The sequence below is a fragment of the Colius striatus genome, chromosome 2 (assembly GCF_028858725.1).
Source record: "Colius striatus isolate bColStr4 chromosome 2, bColStr4.1.hap1, whole genome shotgun sequence".
NCBI classification, from domain to species: domain Eukaryota; kingdom Metazoa; phylum Chordata; class Aves; order Coliiformes; family Coliidae; genus Colius; species Colius striatus.
In genome coordinates this window covers 98,589,481-98,600,759 of record NC_084760.1, presented here as the reverse complement: position 1 = coordinate 98,600,759, position 11,279 = coordinate 98,589,481, and positions in this window count along the sequence as shown.

Below are 11,279 nucleotides of genomic sequence, written 5' to 3'. Positions count from 1 at the left end.
GGACAAGCCTGCAATAATGATGTTTGGTTGCTGTGCGGGATTAGCATGTTTAGCAATAGGAGAAGGAGAAAAAGGGAGAGATGGCATCCAGTACCTAGGTGATGGGCCCAGCTCAACAACATGCATCTGAATGAGACATGCCCATTTAACCCTAGTATCGTTTTTCTAGCTAATCATGGAATGTGCATGACATTTGTTATTACTGACATTGTAATGCATTCATTCACACCACTAGAACTGCTAAACTGTTCCCACTGAAAGTAATGGGAGCTTTGTATAAACTGAAGGGAAATGGAATTGGGTCTCACTAGATCAGGTCAGGAAATTTCTCTACTGAGATTTGTTTTTAGGGAACTGGATGACTGCTGCAGTTTTGGTAGGGACACAGGGGCAGACTTCAGGTTATATGCTTTATATTCTCTGTTTCCACATTATAAGATTGTTATAAGAGTACTTTTGAATTTCTTGGCTTTCAAGAGTGTATTTGTTGTTTTATTTGATTTTACTTTGATATGGAGTTTCGTTCCCATCAGAAGCACTGTGTGACCAAGAATCACCTTCCCACATGGCAAGTGAGCTGGGAGGTTGAAGGAACCCTCCTGAAAACAAGAGTTCTTCTGTCTGCATCTATCAACTTTCTTATCCCAGTTCTGTCACAGACAGTGACCAAAAATGCTGGCAATTTTGCTTACTGATTTTGCACTGAGTAAAAACATTATTGCACTTGACTTGTCAGCCTCTCAGAAACGTTGCAGGAAATATCTAAGATCATTTGACAAGGTCCTAGTACTGAAATACATGAATAGAAAGAGACATGGCCCAAAATGTTAAGACACTTGACTCACTGTGCATATATAAATCTTCTGGCATGCTATACGTCTTTGAAAAACTGGGCCAAAATGTACTGGGACAAGATGCTGTCCCTGCCCATAGCAGGAGAGTTGGAGCTAGATGTTTTTTTAATGTCCCTTCTAACCCAAACCATTCTATGAGTCTAAGAGGTCAGTGTTAAAGCACTCTGCAGTCTGCAAATAGGTGTGGAACTGGGATGCCTTTTGTTTCCAGGCAGGAATTTTCTCAGTCCTAGTTGGACTTACTTATTGGTTTGCTGTTGCATAACCAAAGAGCACTCTAAAGATTGTTCTGAACATTGCATATTTTCCTCTTGCCTTTTTTAAAATATCCTTTGAAACACTTCCACCAATTTCTTTTTGAGAATAGAAACTAGGCTGGCAGAACAGGCACATTTCTGTTATATCTCAGTATGTCTGCATATGAGTGGTCCAATGCTGAGATTTTCACTAAACTCAAGATGTTGTCATGGAATTGGTTAGTCCCTGCAATGCCCTCATACATTCTATTTCTGCACTTTGTGTAACAAAATTTAGACAGCCATTTAATAAATGGATTTTAAATGTAACAATAACATCGCTCTCTCTTTTTGAAGCTTGTGGTAAACCTCCAATTCCCTCTCAGTATTCATCACCTGTAAAACCCAGCAAAGCTTCAGAGACAAGAGTAATATCTTTTTAACATTTACACAGCATTTGGTCTACATCAGGTCATGGCTCCCTGGAGCCTAAGCCTCTAACTGATATGAAGCCGTATCTCTTGAGGATACAGTGCTCTAGAATTAGCTGAATTATTGAAGATAGCCAGCAATAATTCAGCTGTGTCCATGGCCAGGATATGCATCTGAGAGGAAAAGTCTTCTTTCTTACCATGCAGGACTGTTTTCAGTCCCATACATTTAGACAATGAAACAGGCTGCTCAGGGAGGTAGTGTTGTCTTTATCCTTGGAGATATTTGAAAAATGAGTACATAAGGTGCTGAAGGACGTGGTTTAGTGATGGACTTGGCAGTGTGACATTAGTGGTTGGACTTGATGATCTGAAAAGTCTTTTCCAACCAAAAAGATTCTATTATTCTACTTAAGCTTCAAGAAAGAAAAAGGTCCAAGTAGGGATACATTGGTGAGCAAAGTAGGCTGACATACGGATAGCAACATCTGAGTCCTGTCCACAGCAGAGCTCCTGTCATGCTTCTGCCAGGGCTAAGGCTGTGGTAGTAAGGGCAGTGGGGGTGGGGGATGGAGGTAGGTGGAATAGGGTGGTGAAGGTGCCGGCCTGAGCCAGGCAGCCTTAGCGGGAGTGGGGGAGCCCGCCCTTTGAAGTCAGGGAACAGTTTCCAAGTGCCATTTGTGCCCCTGGCTTAGTTTGCATACACAGCATTACATCACCCAACAAAGCAGCCTTCAGCCAAAGATCGAACAATGGTGGGGGGCTGGCTGTGCTCAATGGGGGGTTAATAGTTGCCCTGGGAACGCTGCATTCCAGCATCAGCTGCTAATGTGCAAAGCATGCTGCTGGGGGCTGGCCTGAGCAGAGCATGGGAACATTCTTGCATACTTTATGAGAGAGAAACAAACCGACTTTCAGCAGAACAACAGCCAAGCATAATCCCTGCCACCCCTCCAACCCCCACCCCAAACCCTCACCCCACCACCTTTGCCCACCCCTCCAAAACCAAAATTCTCAGAACCTTTGTGTGAGGGCTGAGAGGTTCATACTCCAGGGTATTTTGCCAACAAAACAAACCGAACATATTTTCTGATCCAGGAGTGAATTTTCCACATCTCAGGAGATGAATGGCCTTAGTGTTGAACGTCTGAAGTGTAATTTCATACAGTCTTTTAGATCAGTGCATCGAGGCAGTTTTAGCCAGGCCCTTCTGTGGAAGATTAACACCTGGGACAAATGGAGCACCAGATGACCTAACATCATGGAACAACTGTCTATCTTTCTCAAGCCTTCCTTCTCTCTTTTTCTGCTCTGGCAGCTTACCAGTCAGAATAATGGCATCACAATATTACTCTGTTGGCCTCAGATCCACTATTAACACTGAAGCAGCCTGTTTATATATCACAAGATGTTAGCTCTGGATACCATCACAAGACTTTTGTGGAAAAAAAAGTGAGACCAAGAGAGGCAAAATAGCACTGAGGGCAACTTCTCACTGCAGAGTTTAGTGAGAGTGAATGCATCAGCATGTGCATGTGTGGGATTTTCACCTTCACCTTCTCTTATGGGGAGAGCTGGCTTCATCAGAGGTACACCTTTGATTAAGAGACTAAGCAGTAAGTTTATTAAGCAATTCAAGGTATAGCCTCCATGTCTCTGTAGCAGGTTGATGCAGCAGAGGGATGAGTAGTGTGGAGATCCTGTTAGTGGGATGCATTAATGAACCCAGTTTTAATGCTGTTCATGTTTCTCTAATTGTAGAAGATATCCATGTGCATTGGAGTTACTTACGGTTTGTTTGTTTTTTCTTCTGCACACAGCAAAAATACATACAGCATCACCTGTGTAAGGCAAGCTGCGGTGGCACAAGGCAGTTCACATCCCTTTGCTTTTGCTGAGAAATGCTTTTGCTGAAATGCTCCAAAACCCCACTGTGTTTACTTCAGAAAGCATCTTTAGGAGAAATGATGGGCAGGATTTGTTGATTTGCAGTTGCTGGCCATTGAGACTGCAGGTCCAGTCTGACATTGACAATACCACAACCCAATGCTTCTTGATGTGACTGCTGGAAAGAAGTTTGGTAACAGGCATTTGCTTGCTGGTAATCCAGTAAATAATGTTTTTTTCCTATACCAGGATTTTGAGAGGCAGCTAATTCTGCAAGTAGCACATGGCAGGCTCTTTAAAGCAACATAAGTTTCAAGTCTCTCTGCCCCATCTGCGCTGTGCCGGTGCTAATAGCTGTGTGCTGTACACAAGGCTCTTTTAACTAAAGATTTGAGAGAAGTTTTGCTTTTATCTCTCCAGTTTGTTTACTTTGTAAACATGATGTCATGCATTGTCAGCTCAGCTATTTCCCCCCCTGCAGTCTTGTTCTGGAGATTCTTTATATCTTGCTTTCACATAGCATCTGAGGAGGGAAATTACTGTGCCATATGCTTGTGAAACTGTTACGATTAATAAGCAGAGGGGATAATGAATGCAGCACTTACTGCTACTTTAAACTTCTTCTTTTTAAAAAGTCTTGTGGCATGAGGATGCAGCATTTTTGATCTAATGAGAGCCCTAAAGCTGGATTTACAACATCATCAACCTATATCCTGGATTCTTCTTGGGGTCCTGAATAACCTAGGACTTCTCTGTAGTAAATCTCTTCCATCTCTAGTTCAGGCTTTCAAACCATGTTGGTCATGACTGAATACTGCTATTGTTCCTCACCTTCTGACACATCTCTTCATCCAGTTGCTCCTCAGTTGAGTGGTTGCACATGTCTTTGCAGGCTGCCTTTGCCTTGATGAAAGGATTCCTGAGCTATGAGAGACTAAGGCTGGCCATTTGCAGCACTACACAGATGTCCTACAAGAAGTCTGGAAGCACTCCAGCAATGTTTACAGTGTACTGAATTTGAGTTAACAGTTTCAGATGCCTCTGCATCGTGTTCTTGCCATCAAATCTGACTCTGTTCCCACGGGTGAAGGCAGACCCAAAGTGTATCTTGCCATGTTCACAGCAGTCCCAAAGGAAAAGGCCAAGTAGCACGCACGGTGAGCCTGTCCTCTAGGACCGTCTGCCCCCAAGCATCTGCAGCATCAAGGATTTAGCCTCTTCAAAGTACAGGCAAAAAACAAAGTCTTCAGCTACCAGTCCTACTCCCTGCCTCTTTAAGACGTCTCCACACAACTGCCTAAGCTACAATTAGCAAAAACATGGTGTCTTTCAAAGAACCAGCATTAAGTAAAAAGAATGCCTGGAGACATCTGCCTGAGTGTTACCATCAGGCAAAATCTGCTTCTAAGGGAAACATACTGAAGAACACTTTCTCCACAAAAGGCCTTTCTGATGAGCAACCTTCCCCAGTGACTGTGAAAGCATGCTGGGATTTTCAGATGGAGGTCCTTCTGTTAACCACAGCCTTTTAGACTGTCCACTGTGGCAAGAACAGCTAGTGCTAATGAGAGATGGCCAAACCATGCAGCCCAATCTTGCGGCTAGATCCAGTGGCTACAGTAACTGTTGCATTTGTGAAGTACAGCTTTTGCTGAAGCGCTGCAGGGAGTAGGGACAGACAGCTCAGAGAAAGCCCACCAAAATCTAGAAGCAAAATTTAGTGCAAAATTTAGAAGTTGCTTTGCTTAACCCCGTAGGTGGATCCCTCCAGCCTCAGCATTTCACTGCATGGAGAGACTGGGCTGGACGGTCACTGAGCTGTTTGCTTTATGGGAAAGTTATTTCTAAGGAAGTCTGCACTGGGCTGAAGGCCCAAGTAAAGGAGGCAATACCACTAGTTCTGGGAGAAATACCAATCCATCAGTGAGGGTAAATGCACCATTTCAGTGAACTCTGTGCAAGCTTTTCCCTTCTTGACAAATAAAAGTCAATCTTTTTTGTACTCTCTGGAATTTTGTAGTATTGAAATCTCCAGTTCGTGAAGCAGGGTCTGTGGTATTCCTGTGCTGCTGACTAAAGTAAATCCAAAACAGATTTTGTTTGGCTTTCCCATGCCTCAGTAGTCCCCAAAAGGTGTTTTTATTATTTTAAGTATTAGGCATGTGCATGGGAAAGAATTTTGTTAGTTCAGCTCGACCACTCCCTAGGAGTTTTCTTGGCTCTCTCAGTGTCTCCTTACCCTCAGGCTGCTCATATCTTTCAGCAGATCTCACTACTGGACTCAGCAACTCTCCTCTTCTTTCCCTGCCTTTCAGTGCAGATCCTGGCAAGACTGGGCACCCACCATCCTCACCAGGCAGGGAGAACCCTTGGCCTTTCACAGGGAGGGGTGTGCTTTTTTCAAGAGCAGAGACTGTAAGGGTGAAACTCTTCATCGAGTGTAAAAGCCAGTATAGAGTTTGTACACTTCTTAGATCCATAACAGATTTCAGGCTCAATCTTAACCACTATTTAATTAATGTGTAAGACTTGTGCTGACCTTCTGCATGCTAATGAAATCCATTGCTTGCCCTTTATTCAAATACACTGCTTCTTGCTTGTTCTGTTATCTGAAAAACAACAGTGCAGTGTAGTGCTCTTCTCTGGCTAAACAGCAAGCAGATCATACTGCATTTTACACCATGTGACTTTTTTTCCTCACGGTTTCTGATTACTGAGTTGTGGAGGCAGGCAGAAAAATTGAAAACAGAAATAAAGGTTGTGTTTGAATGTTCAAGTGCATTCGGGATAAAGCTATCCAATACTTGGAGCAGAAGAGCCAAAATGTTGTTCGATAGTTTCTTAAGGTCTATGCAAATCTAATCTACTGAAATTGGCTGTGAATAATGGAAGAAGAGATGCTGTAGGCAATCAGAATATCGCCAATCATTTCCTTACCATTTGTATTTAATACTCTTCGTATTATTTAAATGATACACGTCAGTTCATCAGAAAGCATCATGCTGAGTTCTCTCCTGGGCTCCATTAGGTTGTCAGTCACCTAACAGGAAGCCACAAGCTGCCCTCAGCAAGACTGTTCTTTGTCCAGGCTGGCAGGGTTCACAACATGGGCAGAAAGATGAGGCAATCCTCTTTTGTTGAGCAGGTCCAGGTGCTCTTTGCTCACTGGACTCCTGCTGTGACTTTGTCTTTTGTTAGCTGGAAGCCTGAGCTCTAGCAAGGCTGAGTTGATCAGGTCAGGCAAAACAGAGTAAATGTGGGTGAAGTGATGCGACACTTCTGTGGAAACACTGGTCCTCTGATGTCATCAGTGCAGCATCTGAAAGATTATTTGCAAGGAAGGAAGGAAATGCCAAGTGATGTGATGTTACTGGTGAAACAGTCTCAGCTCAGTGAATTTTTACTTACTTTAGCTTATTGCCAGTTAACACAAGCCCCATATCAGTGCTTTGGATATGGAGGAAAATGAAACATGAATAATTAAACAAACACTGCTTTCTTTACTCTTTCCTAAGCACAACTTCAATTAAACACTTCTCAGCCCTTCTTTTTTGTCTCACATTCCCACGTTTTTGCTGTGAGTTACATTGTATAACCCCAAAGGTTGGGACCATATATGTAATGATTTTGTTTTCTTGCTCTTTCATGCTTCTTACTGGGGTTCCTTTGGTCATCTGTCATTCTTACTGGTTTTCCTCCCTCTTTCTTGCTTCTTACTGGTTTACCTGATGGCCATAGTCCCTCAAGGTTGTCCATTTCCTAGTGTTGGTCACCCACAGCCCCAGTCCTTCAGGGTTGTCCCTGCCCCAGCGTTTGTCAGCCATGGGCCACAGTCCCACAGAGGTGTCACTGCCTGGTCTGAGTTGCATGTGGGCCACAGGATGTCCCCTTTTGACATGGAGCTCTTCCTTCCAAGGGTGCATCTCCAGCTCCATGTCTCCACAGCTGTCTCTCTCGCCATTTGTCTCCCTATAAGAGTGTTCCCTCCATGTTTCTTGCCTGCAATGGCTGCTGGCTTTCCTGAAATATGTCTGAGCCAGGGTGCTATGAGATTTCCTACCTGGTTGCAGCTCTGGTGTGTAATGGTCATCCATACTGGTTTCAGAGGTGGCTGTACCCAGCTGTGACAGACACTGGGCAGCCCATGGCTTTCCTCTACACAAGTTCTCACCACAGCTCCCACTACTGAAACCCAGCCATGCATGCTCCATGCATGGGTAAACATGTCTAAAATGAGACTGAGAAATAAGGAAACTATTTTTTTCAGAGAACAAGCAGACAGCTGAAAAGGGATGCAGCACACAGGGAAGACGTGAGAGAAGTGAAGGTGTAGCTGAAATTTATCTCTCCTTATACAGATAAACCTTTGCTCCTCCCTTTGTAATACAGGAATAGTCAGTGGAATGGAAATGCAACACTTCTAAAAGGTGACCCCAAAATTTCTGCGGTAAAGTAAAAGGCTTATGTAGCAGGGAAAAACAATAAAGAGCAGGAAGGATATTTCTTCCTCTCAGTTATAGTTCCTCTTCTCCTGCCAATTTTTATTTTCCACACATTTATTATACTGATGTGAACAGCAAGAATCATACTGCAAATGCTCCTACTGCCATATCCCACTCATGTTTGTCTCCTACAAGGGATGAAAAAGCAAAAAGTACCTTGACTCTGCTTTAGGAATCCCTGTCTTGATCTCCACCTTCTTTTATGGAGAGATTGCCAAGGGTACTCAAGGATCTGAGGGGAAGGATGAAGAGGATCCATCACATACTTGATCCAGACTTTTAGTTCTCCTCCTGAGTTAACAAACATGACCTGTCCTCGTAACAAATGACCTACATGAATGGTAGGAAAGGCCAAGGTCCCATGTGGAGTTGTAATGTGCTGAGCTTGCTCAAGCAGATGAGGTGCTGAGGGACATGGTTTAGTGGTGGGCCTGGCAATGTGAAGTTAGTGTTTGGACTTGATGATCTTAAAGGTCTTTTCCAACCAAAATGATTGTATGATAAGTATGACAGAGACTTTATGAGGAGTTGAAAACCAACAATATCTCCTGTGATGGAGAAGGAAATGTTCAGGCCCATGTGAGGAGCTACAAAACCAATCAAAAAAAGCAAATTAAAATGCTTGGAGCTCTGCCACAGAGAAATTAAGGCATGAAAAGTGGGAGAGGGGAGGATGAGTTTTGTTGCTATGACCAAAGTCCTGATTTTACAGTGCAGAGTTGCTCTCTAGGACTGTAGGACCTGTAGGAATTGTTGGCACGGGATCAGTACCCTCCTAGAGTAGAAGCATTTGACCAGATTCCTCAAAATATCTCTAGAAAGCTGTTTTTTTCTTACACATCTCGATTCATACATGAAAGATCCCCACTGCCAAAGCCAGAGCATTGACAGTTAAGTGGCTACATCAATTCCAGCTGACATGGTAGACAATTCTTGCAGTAAGACTTCTAGTAATCTCTGTCTCAGTCCCCCCATTTCATCACTCTCCTATCAGCTTGTGATAAATAGTCCATGCCAGCCTAACAGCCTTTCCTACATCACAGAATTGCCTTTTCTTTCTGTTTCTAATGAATAATGTAAGAAGTTGTTTATGTACACCATAAAAATAATAGAATGAGAGAAAGGTGTTGTTACCTTGGCTGTAAATCATCCTGAGGATCCTGACATAATCACGTACCTCTCAGACTCCCCTTCCAAGGTTTGTGATGTAATCAGACATGCTCAGTCCTCATCTGGTACAACCTATCTCTAGCTATTCCTGATTGTGATTGGATTGGTACAACACCAGTCCCCCACAGGGCAAAGCTGCAAATCATGGACCCAAGCTGCCATTGCATTCCAAGTTGAGAACAGAGAACAGAAAGACCCTTGCAGAGTCCAGGAGTGGGCTTTCAATGAGCTCTGCTCTCTGCAGTCCTCTCTGATGCAAAGATCAATTTGTAGGAGGCTAGATGCTTAGTTTGTGCTGGAAATCACATTGCAATCAGAGCTTTTACCAAATGCATCCATGAAAGCCAAGGCTGCTTTCTTCATTCTCAGCTTGGGAAGGATGGCATCAAAGAAATCTGTCTCTCTTCATAGGGATTCTTTTCAACTTCTTCCCTCAGGTAACAAAATATGTGTTCAGGGATAAGATTTACCTAACTTTTCTCTCTAAAATTAAGCACTTTGTCTGTGCTGCTTTTCTGCCTTACTTTTTAATCAATGAAGACAAAAGCCTCCTCCAGAGAGCAACTGATGATATGTTAAACTAGGTGTCTAATGTATATGGGAATAACTGTCCCTTGAGATGTCTTTAACTTCATCTCCATCGACTATATATGAAGCTCAAATAACTAGATTAATGTCCATATTTTCGGTGGCCCAGAGAAAAACAGAAGCTGCTTTTCATATTTTGACATCGCCCATTAGCCACTTTGTACATGACTCTTTCTTGAGCTTTTGTGAGGATGGAAGGAAAATCACAGAGATGAATGGTGTTCCCAGAACCTGGCCAGTACCTCAGGCAGTGCTGCGCATGTTCAGGCTCAGATGATGGCTCAGTCTCTTATGAAATTGAAAAGAATGGTACAACAGTATGGGTACCCCATCACATGGTACACCAGAGGGCTGAATGAATTTGATAAATGAGGTGCAAGATGATGACAATAAGCTTGCAGCTGGCCCTGGAATATATGTGATTTGGATAGGAATACTGCTGTTCTGTAGTACAGGAAGGAAATACATGAAGGAGAAGATATGTAGAGTAGTTATTACTGTCCAGGAGCTGAAGGAGGCTTAGGGACATGGTAGCACTTGAAACCATATATTTCACCTTATGTAAAACATTTCCTTCATACCTCCTGATTGACATTATTAAAACTTCATCACTTTGTGAAGTTTAAAAAGACAATGTGACTCAGTTATTTAAAAAATATTTTTATCTACAGTTTAGATTTTGCACAAGTGGAAGAAAACATTTATTTTTACAGTCACAGACCTCAAAGATGGCCAGGTGAGTTTTTCTTGCTGCTTCACTGTGATTCATACTTTATCAGTGGAGCTGAAGAGAGCCACAACTGTTTCTGGCTGTGATGGAGAGACTGTCTGTTGTGCAAAGCCCAGAGTATGATCTGCACATTATTTGTATATTCACATATTTAAGCAGAGTTGTAGGTAAGCTCTAACAAATTAAATAAATATCTGTAGTTTGACCACTGAGAATGTGGTGGATGTCCATACACAATGATTCCCTCCCTACCCTTCTTTACATTCAATGTACAAGTCAACCTTTCGCCTCAGAGCAAGAGATAAATACTAAGCTACAAATCCTGTTTAATGGTGAAGTTTCAAGGCTTTCTGTTCCACTATCTTTTTTTGTTTTCCAAAGCCTAAGATGAAAGCCTCCAGCACAAGTTACCTGCTGTGCTCAATCACAGTACCTGTTTGGTGAGGTCAGGGCTATGTGTGGTCAGGAGCAGTGCCGTTGGCAATGAATGGTGTTGAATGGAGTCAGGTCCAGCTGGCGACCTGTCACCAGTGCTGTTCCCCAGGGCTCAGTGTTGGGACCTGTTCTGAATAATGTCTTTATCAAAGATCTGGATGAGGGGACTGAGGGCACCCTTAGTCAGTTCACAGGTGATACAAAGGTGAGTGGGCACATGGATCTGCTTGAGGGCAGAAAGGCTCTTCAAGGGACCTGGACAGGCTGGAGCAATGAGCTGAGGCCAAATGTATGAGGTTCAACAAGGCCAAGTGCTGGGTCCTGCACTTGGGCCACAACAACCTCATGCAATGCTACAGGCTTGGTTGGGGTAAGACTGGAAAGCTGCCCAGAGGAAAAGGACTTGGGAGTGTTGGTCAACAATTGTCTGAACATGCCTGCAGTCT